Below are 17,334 nucleotides of genomic sequence, written 5' to 3'. Positions count from 1 at the left end.
ATTTAACGACAGTTAGGTTTAAAAAAAAATTGTATTTGAAATCGCTGAATCAACCTAAATACATCAATTTTTACCAACTAAACGTTTTTTGTTTTTTTTTGGAGGGTTAATGCTGAATAAAGTCATAATTTTTGTTATTTTGGACCAAAATTTATTTCCGATGCTTCAACAAATTCTAACTGACCCTCTGATGTCACATGGACTACTTTGATGATGTTTTTCTTACCTTTCTGGACATGGACAGTATACCATACAAACATTTTCAATGGAGGGACAGAAAGCTCTCAGACTAAATCTAAAATATCTTAAACTGTGTTCTGAAGAAGAACAGAGGTCTCACGGGTTTGGAACAACATGAGGGTGAGTCATTAATGAAATAATTTTCATTTTTGGGTGAACTAATCCTTTAACATTAGGTAGAAATAGCTCACTAAGGTAACAGTTGCAGGACAGCACATTTACAGTGTGCTCAATCCCTGATATTTAAAACAACTGATTTTCTTGTTGCATTCCTCCCTCATATTTCCCTGTTATTTCACTTCTTTATTGATGATAAAAAAAAAAAAAAAAAAAATGCAAAGGATAGGATGGATGAGGAAGGAGGTTAAGGTTGAGAAATTGAGGTGACTGCCTGAGGCGAGTCTTCAAAGCGTGGCACATGCAGCGCATACAGCGCTGGTTAACGTCTTCCCATTACAATCAGCTCAGAACACAAACAATAAGCAAACAAGCGTCTTTTGAATGGCACTGATGCCCAAGGCGGGTGAGAAAGCTGATTTGCCTGTACCAAAAGAATAAAAACAAAACCTAATTAAAGACAGATAAAGCCCCAATTGACGTTTGCCTTCTGACACATAAGCACACACCTCTAATGGCTTATAGAAACACAAACCTCTAGGATTTATATAAATAAGCAGAATCCTCTCCGGATGATGCAAGCCCTCTTGTAGTGATTATTCAGACGTTTTGAATCATTGTGGCTCTGTGAGAGTGTCTGGCAGCTCAGATAAGGAAGGCTACCTTGAGAGTCATTTGTTGAAATGCCTCCATTTTGTAATTTTACCTAGTAGCCTGAATCTTTCAAACATTAAATATGGTATGCTGTGAAAAAAAAAAAAAAAAAAAAAAGTATTTTGTCTTAAGTCATTGTTGATGAAGATTTAGCTTTGACAATAGCTTTTGTCTTAAGAACCTTTAAAGAATACAGACTGAAATCCATCCCCAGTTCTGCCCTTCTGAAGTTTGGATGCATATGCGTGGCTTCCATCGTAAAGGTCATTGTTTTCATATTTCTCTATAAAGCCAGTATTATAATAGACTCTGAAGTATTTTGTGTGTACTCAGCTGTGCTGTCTTCATATCTAATGGTGATGGTTTTTCTACACTACTGTTTAGAAGTTTGGGATTTATTGATTCATTCATTCATTCATTCATTCATTCATTCATTCATTCATTCATTCATTCATTCATTGATTTATTTATTTATTTATTTATTTATTTATTTATTTTTAAGTCGTATATGCTGACCAGGGTTGCATTTATTTATTGCATATATAAAATAGCTGTTTCTGGATTTATTTACTGCATATATAAAAAAGTAATATATAACAATCAAAAAAAAAAAAAAAAAAAAAAAATATATATATATATATATATATATATATATATATATATATATATATATATATATATATATATATATATATATATAATTAAGAGAAGCTTTGCATAAATCTTGAATATTTAAGGGGTTTTACACTGTAATATGTGGTAAACTGCAGCTGTTACCTTAAATATATATTTCTACATGATTTAACCCACAGTTGGTATAAATGAATGTATTAGTACCTGTTAAATAAATACATGTCCCCATTTGTATGTATTTATTTAATTTTATTTATAGAAACCTTGCTTATGGATATAAATTAGCAATATAGTAATTTCCAGATTTTCTTTAAACTGCAATTCAGTAATTCCAAATGAAACTTTAGTTCCTGTGGAAACTTCGGTAGCGCACAGCTAATTCAATTCAAATTTCATCTCCAGGATGCAGCATGTTCTTTCATTTTGAATTTTGCCTAGTCCTGCAATAACTAGATCAGAAACTATATCAAAAACATGTCCATGGTTGTTAACACACCTGTTAACACACCATCAGTCAACATTCCTCGCCCTGTCATCTGACTCTCATCTCAGATATGCACAGTTTGGAATCATCATATCTCTACACTGATTTGGCGAGCTCAGTTTGCCCTCAAAGTGGACCTTCTTCATGAACCAGATGTACTGGAGAGATCGGGCCTTGTTTTCACCATAACTCCAGATGGCCTGGTCCCTGTGCGAGGAGGAGACCTCACTATGTTGATTTGTTAATCCTGTAATTTCTCTCTGAAGATCTGTGGATGGCAGCTTGTCACTCAGGGATGCAGTGTGCTCGGGCACAAGAGGGCAAATGGTTAATGTGAATCTGGCCGCTGCCTCTTTGGCTGTTTCAAGCCTTGTGTTCAGTCATGCTTACCCTGTTTTGTGCTGCTGTGCCGTGGGACATGCGGAACTCTTTGCCCTGCACACGTCCGGATGCTAATGTGCTGTTTGCTTGTTTTTGTTTTGAGCTGTGTCATAGCAGTGCCACTGGATGGAGGATGGAATTGTGTAGGGCATTAAATCTTGAAATTACAGTCACATTGAGAGCATTGACAAAAGTAGGGAGAAACATAATGAGGCATTATGGGAAAAAACATGTAAACATGCAATGGCATGACCTTGACTTGACATAAGTCATTTAGGCAGACTAAATTGTTTTATTTGTGTCAGTTCATTTAGTATTCTACCGGTAAATGGGGATAAAGAGGGCTCTCAAATGCAATTTACATGCAGCCAGTTACAACAATGATTTTCTTTGTACAGATCTTCAAACATGGCTCACTTGGTTTGTTTGAGGGGTTAAATATCATGTGGTGTGGTGGAAAAATCAATGTCTACATTAAAGGGATAGTTTAAGCAAAAATGTTTAACCATGTTTATCGATGTCCTTACTACCCTTCTGGACCTTGAACATGTCAGTTGTGTTGCTGTCTATTCTGGGACAGAAAGCTCTTGAATGTAATAAAAAAAAGAAAATATCTTAATTTGTGACCCGAAGATGAACAAAATTCTTACTGGTTGGGAATAACATGAGGGTGAGTAGTTAATAACTGAATTTAAATTTTTGGATTCCTTTCGAACGTTTGGGGTTGGTAAGAACTGATTAATTGATTGAATCTTTTGGATTAAATTATATATATATAAGATGGTTCAATCAATCAATCAATAAATTAATGTTCTTTTTATAACTGCTCTTCACCATTTCTAATAATAATAATAAAAAAAATAAAAAAAAAACACTGACAACTGTTTTCAGCATTGATAATAATAATAAATGTCTCCTGAGCAACAAATCAGAATACCAAAAAATATTTTGAAGAATCATGTGACACTGAAGACTAGAGTCATGACAGCTAAATATGATAAATATTTAAAGGGGGCGTGAAATGCTCGTTTCCACTCAATATCCTGATAATCTTGAGTACCTATAGAGTAGTACTGCATCCTTCATAACTCCAAAAAGTCTTTAGTTTTATTATATTCATAAGAGAAAGATAGTCCGTACCGATTTTTCCCGGAAAAACACGAGCCCCTGGAGGCGTGACGTGTGGGCGGAGCTAAAGAATCACGAGCGCCAGTAGGCTTTTGCGTTGAGAGCGTTTGGAAGCTGAGACATTACAGTGAGGACAAAACACAAACACTTGCACAACTCCGTTGATGCTCTGTAAAAATAAACTCCATCCACTGGTCCCTTAATGCTGTTTTTCTTTTGGTAATCTGTGAAGGGTTGTCTTGCCCTGGCAACCAAAAACACACTCCTTTTGTGACATTTCGCGACGATCTCGCTCTGATCAGTGAAGTCTGTTATGCTCTCAGTGCTCTGCTACACGGGAGCGCGCGCTCTTCTGGCAGACGTGCCATCAGGACCCATATAAGGAAATTCTGCTTCATCTAACGTCACACAGAGCCATACTCGAAAAAAAAAAACTTTCCGAAACTTGTGACAAACCGGAGTACATTTGGAACAGAAATACTCCTTCAAACGTACAACTTAATTTTCTAAACTTTGTCCATGTTTAGCATGGGAATCCAACTCTTTACCAGTGTAAAAAACTCAGTATGCATGAAATAGCATTTCACCCCCCCCCCCCCCCCTTTAAATATATGAATATAGAAAAACAGTCATTTGAAATGTAATAAAATTTCACAATATTACAGTTTTTAGTTTATTTTTGATTAATGGTTAATCCTGTGTGGAGCCAATATGACTGTTGGTTTGAGTATGAACATCATAGCTAACATCACAACTATAATCACAAAAGATTCTTGAAAGGAGTTCCAAAATAAAATATTTGCTACGCGTCACATGATAGCAGCTGACATAGGATGCTCTTTGAAGCATTATATAAATGCCAACCCAATCCCCCCGGAGGGCTGTCGGGTGTCCTCTATGCAGTGCACTTCTAGATACTCATCATGACTCCACTAACCTCTAGCAGTAGAGGTAGGCTAGCAGATTCAGTGGAAACACTAAATTTTATATTTATGCTCTGCATACTGCGTGAACACTATGTCAAGAAACTTACTATAAAGCAATGATTTAGGTGTAATAAAACTGACAGATATAGAAAACATGATAGAAACTCAAGGAACAGGGTGACAAGATGTCAGCTTACTGCCACAGGACTAGCAACGATAATAGAAATGAAGCACCCATTTAAATTCATTAGATCATAATTTCATGTTTTTTTTTTTTGTTTTTTTTATAATGCATGGTATTGTCATTATCCACAACACTAATATCAACACTAGGTTTAATTGCATACACATGCAAACCTAGGTTTATTTGCATACACATGCAAACCATTCAAACATCTGCATTAGTATGCATGAACAGCAACAGCAAAAGAACGGACTAGTGACAATTTGATTGAAGGAGAAAGCTTGATTTGGGACTGTGGCATAGAGATAATAAAATTGTAATTACGTTGGCAATGTCATTGCTTTGCTCAGCAGGGCTACAGTGCAAAATCTTAAACATTGCCTTGCTCTAGCCAAACGAAGACCTGATCTTCACTCCTTTTTTACTCATAATGAAGAAAACATACTGTATTGGACTTGTTAGGGGTAAAAAAGTGGTATTCATGCATACCTTATATATTAAGTTCACCTTCAGGAATTTGAACTGCATCAATATGCTTTGGGAACGCCTTCAGCATGACCACTCTCTGAATCATGTGTGTAATCATTCCAATGAATGAGCTCTCGAGGGGGCTGACTGCACTGTAGGCTCCTCTGGCTGCAGAGGAGCCCTCTCTAGTGTTCCTCACCAGCAGTCCTCACGGGCTCAGGTCCCGCTGCTGCCAAGGCAGAGTAGTGGGCGCAAGGATTGCAAATGGATCTGCTGGAAGGAATGGAGTCCCTTCTTCCTCAACCTCCAGATCCAGTGCCCCCTCCCAGGATTCGGAGCCACGCTCTGCGGGTTCTTCCCCCTGGGGAGAGGGCTCGACACTCTGAGGAGGGTGATGTCGAGGGCATCGACGAGTCCCCTCAGTCCACCCATTATGCAGTGTTTGTGGAGGTGATAACTCATGCAGTGTCCAAGTTAAATCTTGAGTGGCCTGCCGAGAAGCAGGCTGAGCTAATGAAAAGCAAGTTAGATGTGCTCTTTTTATGGTTGAAGCCGCTTCCTCCACGCCGGGGCTTGCTGTTTTTCACCCTTCTCCACACCAAGGTGTCGAGATCATGGTTGAGACCATAATCGGCACACCTGTTGGGTCTGAGGACAACTGCATCCAATGCAATACCTATTGACCTGCTGTCCATGAGATCCCTACTGTTGTGTCTCAAGACCAAGGGGTTTTCCCAGAGGGGGAATCCGCTTCACATGATTAAGGTAATGCGTTGATGCTTTCATGGCTTAGACATGTACAGTAGAGGAAACATTGGTTCTTGTCACAGGGCATGGTGCTGGGAGCTACTTGTCATTGCGAAACATTAACAATGGACATGTCCCTCACTGTTTGGGGTGCAGTCTTGATTGGCCACCCTGCCCGCATTCTGTGGAGCGGCCACCATCTCATGTGGCACATCAAATGCCTAGAGATGTTGGCTGTGTTTCGAGCACTGAAATATTTCTTTACAGACCTAAGAGGCAATTTGTTGGTGAGCACTGACAACACAGCGTTGGTCTAGTACATCAATCACCAGGGAGTTCTGTGTTCACTTCCCTTATACAAGCTTGTTCACCAGATCCTTGTGTGGACCCAGAGAAAACTCCTTTCACTAAGAGCTGTTCACATTTCTGGAAATCTCAATCAGGGAGCAGACATCCTGTCAAGACAGGGGCCAAGGCCTGTGGAATGGAGATTCCACCCAGATGTGGTGTGTCAAATTTGGAGAATGTTTGGCCAGGCTCAGGTGGATCTCAGGAGGAGACGTTGCACCTCCTGCCATACTTCCAGCACCCCTACGAGTACTTCCTTCATTCTACCAGAAGCTGCCACTGTTTTCACCACACATGCCACTATGTCCCCCCCATCCATGACGCCTCACCCATTCATTGGACAGATTACACACGTGATTCAGAGTGTTGTCATCTTGAAGGTGTTCCCTTAGCATCTCGAAGCAGTGTCTCTATTCCTTCTGGGAACTATTGTATCATACCTAAATATGACGTTTTATTACAAGGTCAGGTTAGTTCAGAATGCAAAAACTTTTTTTTTTTTTTTTTTTTTTTGTATTTTAATTTTTTTATAATACTTAAATGAAATGTTCACCAAAAGATTCTGTCACTGATTGCTCAACATCATGCCGTTCCAAACCTGTAAGACCTTCGTTCATCTTTGGAAAAAAAAAAATAAGGTATGTTGATGCATTCTGAAAGCATTCTCTGACCTTCCCATTGATAGCAATGATCCTTACACAATCAAGAGAGATCGCTAAAATAATCCATGTGTCACCAGTGGTTCCACTGTTATTTTACAAAGCTACGGGAATACTTTTTCTGCACAAAGAAAAAAAAAATAATAATGACATTATTATTTAACATCATTCAATAATTTGTCATCGTATCCAATATGGTCACACCACTTGACACTGGTCAAGGCTTGTTGTCAGAATTGGTTATTCTCTCTTTCTTGTGAATATACCTGTAAAATAATGTTAATTTTGCAAGCACACAGCTTGCCAAACAAGCAGTTCTAAAAGCTGCTAAAGTGTTGCCAAGTGTTAAATAAACTGTGTTTAGCTAATTATGTGAAGAAATATCCTCTTTGTTTTCCCAGAGAAGGAGGGACACTAATGTGTTGCCAAATGTGCTGTAGCACAATATTGCACATTTTACCTTCCCATTAAATCAAAAATGCTTAGTTTGATAACCATGATGTTCAAAACATGCAACATTTTTTTTTTTCCTTCATGTCCTTCCCTCCAACCCCCTCAACTTCTCGCTTCATTTACTTTTGAATGAGGACCAGGCTGTGTTAAGAGCCTTATCTCTCCACAGGATATCTTGTGTAGCTTCAGATGGCTAACACTTTTACATCAAAGGTTATTTTCTTTATTCAGTGCAGACACTTAAGCCTCTGTCAGAGGACATTACTTAAATGCTCTTATCAAGACATTCTCACATTTGTACATAGGTGCTTTGGAAATGAGGGTGGAGGGAAAATGTGATGGGCTCAGCTGAACTTGGCTGCTAAATGGTCATCTGACCACACCATGAACTGAAAACATGAAATGTTGTAAGCAATGGGATTTACGAATGCAATGGAACAGTGCAGCTAGATGAAATACAAGTTTTCACTTATAATTAGGCATTATTGCAATATGAATTGTTCTAGCAGTACATATCAACACCTTAGGAGTGTGTGACACTCCAATGATTCACTAATTAATACTGCATAATGATATATACAGGTGCATCTCAGTAATGTATAATGTTGTGGGAAAGTTAATTTATTTCAGTAATTCAACTCAAATTGGGAAACTCGTGTATTAAATAAATTCAGTGCACACACATTGAAGTAGTTTAAGTGATCTGACAGTGGTCCAGAAGAGAATCATTGACACCCTTCACAAGGAGGGTAAGCCAAAGACATTCATTGCCAAATAAGCTGGATGTTCACAGAGTGCTGTATCCAAGCATGTAAACAGACAGTTGAGTGGAAGGAAAACTTGTGGAAGAAAAAGATGCACAACCAACTGAGAGATCCACAGCTTTATGCAGCTGGTAGAAACATCACAATCCACATGACTTCAGTCCATCACAAATGTCTTGTGAAGCAAAAAGCTTTCTTAATGAATAAACAACTTTAGTTGATGGATTCTCATTCTGACGGCACCCATTCACTGCAGAGGATCCAATGGTGATTCAGTGATGTAATGCTGAATCTCTCCAGATTCCAATGGATGAACTGGGTAAGAACTGGGAAATTGTGGTGCAGATTTCCATTTTGCCTTCATTTAAATTCTTCATTAGCCTATTGGCCTGATATATATAAAGCAGATTAAAATGGATTATGCCATTAGATGTACTGAGATATAAAAGGAGTGCGATGTGTAAAAATGCTGCTTACGAAGTAAAACAATTAGAAACTCTAATGTAGAAAATGTCACAAAGCTGCTGAATGGAGTGTGCACTTTCATGTTTTAAATTAGTTCTTGAGGTTAAAGGTCCCAAAGATACTGCTGTTTTTTGTTCTAATTAGAATGATTGTCATGACTGTCCTCTTTGACATCACTTGCCTTATCAACATAATCATCATTCAGACCCCCATTTCTCCTATTCATTTCCTGTCTTGCACTTTTGGCTAATTTTAAATTATGCATACTGTTTTGATGTGGTGGTCTGATTAGAATTCATGAGAAATGTTTTAAATATGCTGTTAACAGACATATAAAGGAACGTTAATGGCTTGACACTAATTACTGGATGATCCCTGCTGAGAATGATTTTAATTACATGAGCTTGGATCCGATTAAGGCCTTCACTAAAAGTTGATATTCAGAATGTCAACATGAGCAGCACATATTATAAGTTCCTCCAAATATACCAAATTTACTGCAATGCCCGTTTACAAGTTATAGAGTGGGTCTGGGTTTTTAAGTCACTGAGAAAAAACATATATATATATATATATATATATATATATATATATATATATATATATATATATATATATATATATATATATATATATATAAATATATATATATATATATATATATATATATATATATATATATATGCACTTATTTGTGTGGATATCTCTGATCTACTGTGCAAATACACAGCTGTTTTTTGATGTTGCTTATTTTGCAGGTGACAGATCAAAGGCTTTAGAAATTTTAAAAATGAGTATTCACTGTATTGGTAGACATCTTATGTTTGTCTGATGACTAAGCGTGAACTTGAGAGTAATTTTAGGGCTTGGATTTCTCCTAGTACTCTAAAATTAGTCTTGATTGAGAATTTTATATCAGACTTTGACCAAAGACCATACTGTTAGATGAGCACTTATTACTGTCTGTAATTGTATGTATGAGCAGATTTGTGCCACAGCTGTTCTCCGGATGATGTTTAGAAAAGACTAAGGAAATCCTGTAACAGCGTGCCTTTCCCTATGTTCTGCTTCATCCAAATGATACACATGAACACATTTTCATCCACCATGCTGCGATGAAAGACAAGAGATCTAATTTAGAAACCATGAAATTTTTCACAACAACAACGCTTATGGTTACACAATTGCTCAGTTTGCCGTAGTGTTTAGCTAATCCATCTGCTGGTGGTGTTTTAGGCCAAGGGCACAATGTGGATCCTTCAGAATGGATGCTCGAATTACATTCTATACAAAGCTGTTCACTGAAGCAGGTATCTGCCCGAGGAGCTGAAACTGAGACCTGTCAGAGCAGATGTCGTCCATCCATAGCAATTCTTAGATAAAGACGGAAGGAAAGCAGAATGCAGTGGAACGTAGACCTTTCTAGCAACTCAAGCTGAAAGAGAGCAGTCTAAGCCCTCAATGTCATAAATCCTTTGCTCTCCAATAAGATTTTAGAACATATGATGTCTGAAGACTCAAGCATCAGTTCCTTGTCTATCAAAGAGTTTAATTCATGTGACATGCTGACACTATGCGTGTATCTTTATTTAAAAATCATGCATGTCTTTGTGCTGTGCATAACATTTCAGATGATAGCAAGTAATGCTTTGACATTTACAAGCTCACATCTTAAACTGATGGCATTTCTATAGTTGTTTTGTTATCTTCAGAAAATGGCCACAGACGATAATTTGTTTTCAACTCTTTAATTTGAATTTACTCTTTTCTAGATTAAAGATGAATGCCTCTCTTTCAAGTGTGCATATGCACAAATTTGTGCATCGTATCTACATGTTTCACAAACTATAATCTTTTGTCTGAGGGAATTACTTCAATTGAAAAAAAAAAAAAAAAAAAAAAAAAAAAATCAGTGATAGCTTTTACTGAGGAAGGCCTAGTGTTTTGATGATTTGATGATCCATTTGATGATCCTGATGATCCTGATGATCCATTTGTGACTGTTGTATAATATAAATTTAAATACATTGATTAAGTTTAGAAGTGAGGACAGATCCTGCTGTTTTCATGAAGTAATTATGATTTTTACTGATCAATGCACCGATAAGTACACTCAAAAAAATAAATCGTTGGTCTAACTTAATATAATTATGACACCTATTTCCACACATTTGAATGGTGTTGTCTCAACTTAATTTAGGCAAATGGAACCCAAGAGCAAAATTCATTTTGAACCAACAAGATCAAATCATTTTCATTTTAATCATTATTTCGGAATTTCTGTAAACTATTTAATCTTGTTGAGCCAATTAATCTTAATCACTTAAACAGAAATAGTGTCAACTACTACTGTTAAGTTAATTGTACAACTTTATTTACTTCAAACAAATGTTTAATTATTGGCATGTCTATCAAAATGTAATTTAATGCAAAAATAAAATGTTCTCAAAGTGAATGTCACAAGTTTCTCTTTATTCTTATTTCAAGGCAAATTTTCAGGTGAAAAAATACAAAAAATATCATCCAAGATGAACAATATTGATATTTCAATGTATATTCACAGCTAATACCTTCTGAAGTCAAGATTTAGTCTTTTGAGAATACACACATTAGGTAACTTACTCAAGCATCTTGTTCTTGAGGGCTTGAACCTTTGGTGAAAGTTTTTGTCCATACAAGTTAAAGAAAACATTCTGGATGACCTCAAATGTAGCTTTGTTTTCTCATGGGTAAGTCCAAGCCATGGCCACTGCTACAGCTACATTCTTCAAAGAGCAGAGAACCTCAGTCCCTTCAATCACGATACGATACCAACGTCCACAGGTTTATCCCCTGGTTGGTGTCCTTCGGATTGGACGATGTAGATCCCCATTACCATCTGCTCTATGGCTTCTTTAGCATTCACCCAGTCGCAATCCTGTGCAAGAAAAATAAAATGTGTTTCACGTGTAAAACAACAATATTTATTAATGACAGTAAACATTAGGGGTGCAACGGTTCAAAATGCTCACGGTTCGATTCGTATCACGGTACGGTGCATTATGTGCTATGTTTAGGGAAAATAGGACTACTGTAAAATAAAAAGTAAGAAAATAACAAATAATCAAACTACAAGCAACATTACAAATTAATACAATAGATCAAAGATTCAAATAAAATAAACTGTGCTTTTCAGTTTTTTCAGGTTTCTCACAGTAGTTTTTTTTTTAGGTACAGAAAATGGATAATCAAATATAAAATAACTGCATATCATCTTCACTTAATAAATTAAAGATTAATCATTATTGAAGTAACAAGCTATTCATTCAAGAGAAGTTAGTGATTTCTTTGTCATTTGTTGTATGATTTAACATTAAAAACACAGGCAGCAGGAAGTTTTTTTTCACGATTCAGTACATACGGTTAAACATATGTCTTTCTCTTTTAATATAACTTCACCTAAGACATAACAGACAATAGTTGCTTGGATACTCATCAAGATGGGCATATTGATATTTTTTGTATGAATTTGGCCTCTGAAGCACAAGACTTCAAAGAGAACTCAGTATTTGCACGTTTTCTGAAAAAAGCATGTGCGCGCTTTGGATGAGCGCACTCACAAATCATCTCACAGTTCTCTTTTGCGTCTTGCTCCTGAATGTTTAAGTTAGCAAGGCTTAAATAAGTTTAGTTTAAACAAAGATAGCAACAGCGTTCATGACTGGATGTTAGAGCAGCATACGGATGGCACTCGCACTGAACAAAGTTTACAAAGAGTAACTGTTTGGTCCACGCTTTTTGATAATCGTTTTTGTAACGTTTTGGAAAGCCAGAATGCACAGCCATCGACTGAGACATACATTTATATAAGCTCTGTCTGTTTTCCACGTTACTATGTTAAACAAACCTTATTAGCCTACAGATGCATGGTCATTCGAGGTGGACACGCAAGTGCGTGTCGGACCGTAAGTAGAGAACGGTATGGTTCGATTTTTTAAAGAGAACCATTGCACCCCTAGTAAACATATGAAACCTGTAACAAGCGTACAAAACAATGTAAACATGAAAGTGAAGAAGAGAAAAGCTTTTGCTTACATTGTACTCCTAGAACAGCTGTAGATGGTCCTCTTTTAAGTATACACACACTGCTTTGAGGATGCATTCTCTTTCCATGTCTATGCTGTTATTCTGTAAAAAAGGCACAAAAACATTGATTATTTGACCATAGCATATCGATAACCAAGTATAATAGTACATACAATCTGTATGAAAGTTCACCCAATAATACAAATTATATCATTAATTAATCACCCTCGTGTCATGCTGGAAGACATTTGATCATCTTTGGATCACAAATGAAGATTTTTTTGAGGAATTCTAAAAGTTTTCTGTCCCTCCATAAACAGCTATGCAACTGAGACTTTGATACTTCAAAAAGTACATAAAGAGATCATAAAACGAATCCATATGAATTGAGTGGTTTAGTCAAATTTTTCTGAAGACTCGCTTTATATTATGAACAGATTTAATTACAATTTTTATTCACATATAAACATTCACCAACTCGCATATCAGTTTTGGTGAACGGAAGCTTAAGCATGTTTGTTTGACATGCAAGAACCAATGAGGTTCATTCTCGTTACGCAGCACGTTTGATCTTCTGTTTTTGGGCATCAAGCATGTTTAGTTGACCTGTTTATGTTTGCTGAATGTTTGTATGCAAGTAAAAGCCTAAATTAAATCGGTTCATCATACTTTCGAACATTGAACTTATTAAAGCATCAAAGTCTCAGTTGTGTCGCTGTTCATGAAAGGACAGAAATCTTTCAGAATTCATCAAAAGATCTTCATTTGTGTTCCAAAGATGAACAAAATTCTTATGGGTTTGGAACAACATGAGGGTAAGTAATTAATGACAGAATTTTTGGCTGAACTAACCCTTTAAGAACATCAATAATACAACTTACCACATGAAAAAGTTCACTAAAACCCAAGCATGGGATGCTGTTTATTGCTCTTGTAAAAACTGTAAAATAAAATAAAAATATATAAAAATTATTTTTACATAAATTTGCAGTGTTCTCATCTTTACCTGAAGAGAAATCTCCTACAGAATGCTCAGCAGCAGTCGCCTGAATGAAATGCCTAATTTTATAACTGAAACAATCTAGTAAAATAACTATCAATTGTATGAAATCAGAAAATTACATTATCTATTTCTATGTTGGTTATCAAAACATTAGTTATTTCCAAGCACACACTAATAAAACACTTTCCTTTATTTAAGTCGTGGCCTAAAGGGGGTCGCACACCGGACGAGAAGCGCAGCGCCGCGTCGCGCCACGTCTTTAAAATTCGAACACATTATTCTCTATGGGTGTACACACACCGGCGGCGCCATTCGGCGTCTGTCCGCGGGGCCCAGCTACGACTCAGAACTCTGTTAAAATTTCTGCCGCGCCACAGAGCGCCATCCGCATAGTTTTATAAAAAAAACCAGATATTATAAACTGAAACTGAAATTAAAATACAGTACACTTGTTTCATTCAAATAAAACATTACAAAAAGTGTTTGGTTACGTTTTCAGCTGCACAGTTGCCTAGACAACAGATACAACAAAACAATAACAGACTTATTATAATAACACAGATTCTTTTCATTAATTAACGTTCAAAACTCAGCTTTTATCAATTAAAATCATATATTTAAAATAATAATAATAGAAGTTAAAACTCTCCCATCTTGCTGCGAAATTGAGCTCACGCATATAGAATGTGCGCGTCCAGTGTGCGATACCTTGAGTTGTCCTACATGTGGCGCGACGCGACGCGGCGGTTCTCGTCCGGTGTGCAACCGCCTTAATGGTTAGAGAGTTGGACTCCCAATCGAAAGGTTGTGAGTTCAAGTCCCGGGCCGGCAGGAATTGTGGGTGGGGGGAGTGCATGTACAGTTCTCTCTCCACCTTCAATACCTCGACTTAGGTGCCCTTGAGCAAGGCATCGAACCCCCAACTGCTCCCCGGGCGCCGCAGCATAAATGGCTGCCCACTGCCCTGGGTGTGTGTTCACAGTGTGTGTGTTCACTGCTCTGTGTGTGTGCACTTTGGATGGGTTAAATGCAGAGCACGAATTCTGAGTATGGGTCACCATACTTGGCTGAATGTCACTTCACTTTCTTCTTACAGTAATAATGAGCCATTTTTCTAAACCCATTTAAGAATATTCCTTAATACAACTTACCACGTGAAAAAGAAGACTACAACCCAAGCATAGGAAGCGGTTTTGAGCTCTTGTAAAAACCTGTAAAATAAAATAAAAAAATGTGTACACAAATTTTCAGTGTTTTTGTATTTACCTGTACAGATGCTTCACCTATTACATGCTCAACAGCTCTGTAAAACTATATATATATATATATATATATATATATATAATTAGCATGAGATGTAGGGCATTCAATTAGAGCTGAAACAACGAATCGATTTAATCGATTAAAATCGATTATTAAAATAGTTGTCAACTAATTTAGTAATCGATTCGTCGCTAAATAAATTGTATTTGCCATAAGCGGCTCATTTCGTGCATATTTCAAATCTGCGGTGACCAAAGTGTGGCAGTAATGAGCCACCGGAGGTTTTACTCAGCCAGTACAGCAGGTGAAGTAGCGAATAGCCAATAGCTGGCCTCGTTTTATGTCACGTGCTTCCCGAACAGCGTCTCTGCAGCATTCAGCGGGAAGTGGGAGTACTTTACTTTGAGCCTTCAAAATGAAGAGTAACCTGTAAACTCTGCACTACTGAACTGTTTAAGGGGCCGTTCACATATCGTGTCTTTTGCGTGCTCAAGTTCGTTATTTCCTATGTAGGCGCGCAGTATGCACTCTCATAATGGAAGCGACGCGGTCGCGACACGCACGCGGTGCGATGCGCCCGTTTTTCCAGGCGCGTCCACACCGCATCCATTTATCCTTTGCTGAAATTTCCGGGTCTTCATGGAGAGGGCACGTAATGAAGAGGGCACGTCATGGTTGCTTAGCAAAGGCAGACGCCTCAGGGGCGCGTCTGCCCGAGCGCTTTGGAAAGAAGGAGAAAGCGGCGCGACTAGCGTTTTCCACGCGTTTTTAGGTGCGATATGTGAACGGCCCCTAAGAATTTTATTTGTGCAGATTCTCCAGTACAAGGTTGTTTGCAAATGTTTAGTCGTAAAAGCTGATAACATTGCTTTTTAACAGTTAACATTTAAAGCTTTACAAACATGTTATGTGATCAGTTTGTCGTTTACCAGTTCATAATTCAGACTTGCAGTCTAATTATGACTGAATGAGAGAGGTAAATGTTTGAGTATATTTAAAATGCACTTCTTTTCTAAGTATTCACTGCTCTTTTTCACACAGCAGGTTTTTTGTGTGTGTCCGTCAGTGTTTTGATTGCAGAAGAGTTCGACAAAGGATTACTAACATAATAAAACAACTCCAGGTATATTTTTGATGAGGATATGACAATGCAAAATGGTTAAAATCTCTTAAAAATCTATGCTGAAAGATAAAGACCCTTTATTAATAATTTACTTGGGGAAAAAATGGAAAAAACTAAAATATAAGTACATAAACCGATTAATCGATTAATCGTAAAAATAATCGACAGATTAATCGATTATCAAAATAATCGTTAGTTGCAGCCCTACATTCAATTAAACTATGATTGTGTTATTATTTCCAAATGTTTAGTGTTGCTACACAGACAGTTCTGGAGAAAACGGACCATCCTGCTCTAGCAGGAAACCGAAGATTTATGTCGCATTTTCTGTGCAATAAGCATTATAACTGAAATCAATATAAAATGTGAATGCAGTCCGGAAGGCAAGTTTCGATCATTATATTTCATCCAAACAAATATCAATTTGTCTTTAAATCATGCTCATTTAATTACAGCAACTGTAACAATAATAAAACGTAATACAATAATGTGCAGTAGCAATTATAACACACAGTGATAAGTTTAAAGTATATCACGTTTAAGATCATAACTATAAAACATTACGAATTTGAACATGTAACAGGAGTGAGGGAATCACATACGGTCACAGTATTCATCTATGTTTAATTAAAACGCGTGCACCCTAATCCTCTGCGATCATAGTCAAATGACACAGGCCTATACTCTATACTGTATTCCACGCCGCTTGGCTGCTTGTTGATTTACATCAAGCATATCATTGTTATTACATTGACATCGTCTTTGTACAGAAGCATCTACAGCACGCTCAACAACAGTCACGTTAACTGAAACAATCTAGTAAAATAACACTTGCAACAGGAGTTAGAACTAAGCGATTACCGCATGAATGTTAAATTATGTACATACATGCAGGCGTTTATATCGATTTACTATGTTTTATCGAGTATGAACATGTGACTAATAGAGTTGTTCAAATATTCCAATAAGCGGTCAAATATACGCTTAATGTTGAATTCTGATTGATTTAAATATTTTTACTCTCTATCAGCACAATGCAGACAAAGATGATAAAGGATTTTTGAACTTACCAATTCTACAGCCTTCCACCATGGACTCCACCACGTTAATGGCGCCCGCGATAACTGACGAGGTCACGTGGATTTCCTGTCATCTGCGCATGCGCAAAAGTAGTAGTTTGACTCGAATCATTCTTTTTCGTTGTTTCGACACAAAGGAATTAAGCTCTT

General features: G+C 37.1%; 1 protein-coding gene and 1 long non-coding RNA gene across 2 annotated transcripts in view; one reads left to right on the top strand and one right to left on the bottom strand.

The window, feature by feature from the left end:
• LOC113044293 (neuroligin-4, X-linked-like) overlaps nt 1-17,334 on the top strand; it is a 101,256-nt gene that overhangs the window by 33,128 nt on the left and 50,794 nt on the right. The window lies entirely within an intron of this gene.
• Nucleotides 11,103-17,250, bottom strand: LOC113044294 (uncharacterized). The gene is made up of 5 exons (XR_003275865.1): nt 17,176-17,250; nt 14,871-14,930; nt 13,598-13,656; nt 12,726-12,818; nt 11,103-11,568 (listed from the first exon to the last, which is right to left on the bottom strand). It is a non-coding gene; the product is annotated as an uncharacterized LOC113044294 (long non-coding RNA).

Source organism: Carassius auratus, chromosome 26, assembly GCF_003368295.1.
Source record: "Carassius auratus strain Wakin chromosome 26, ASM336829v1, whole genome shotgun sequence".
Taxonomy (NCBI): Eukaryota; Metazoa; Chordata; class Actinopteri; order Cypriniformes; family Cyprinidae; genus Carassius; species Carassius auratus.
Note: the sequence above shows the minus strand (reverse complement) of the source record. Positions and strands in the feature narration are given on the sequence as shown.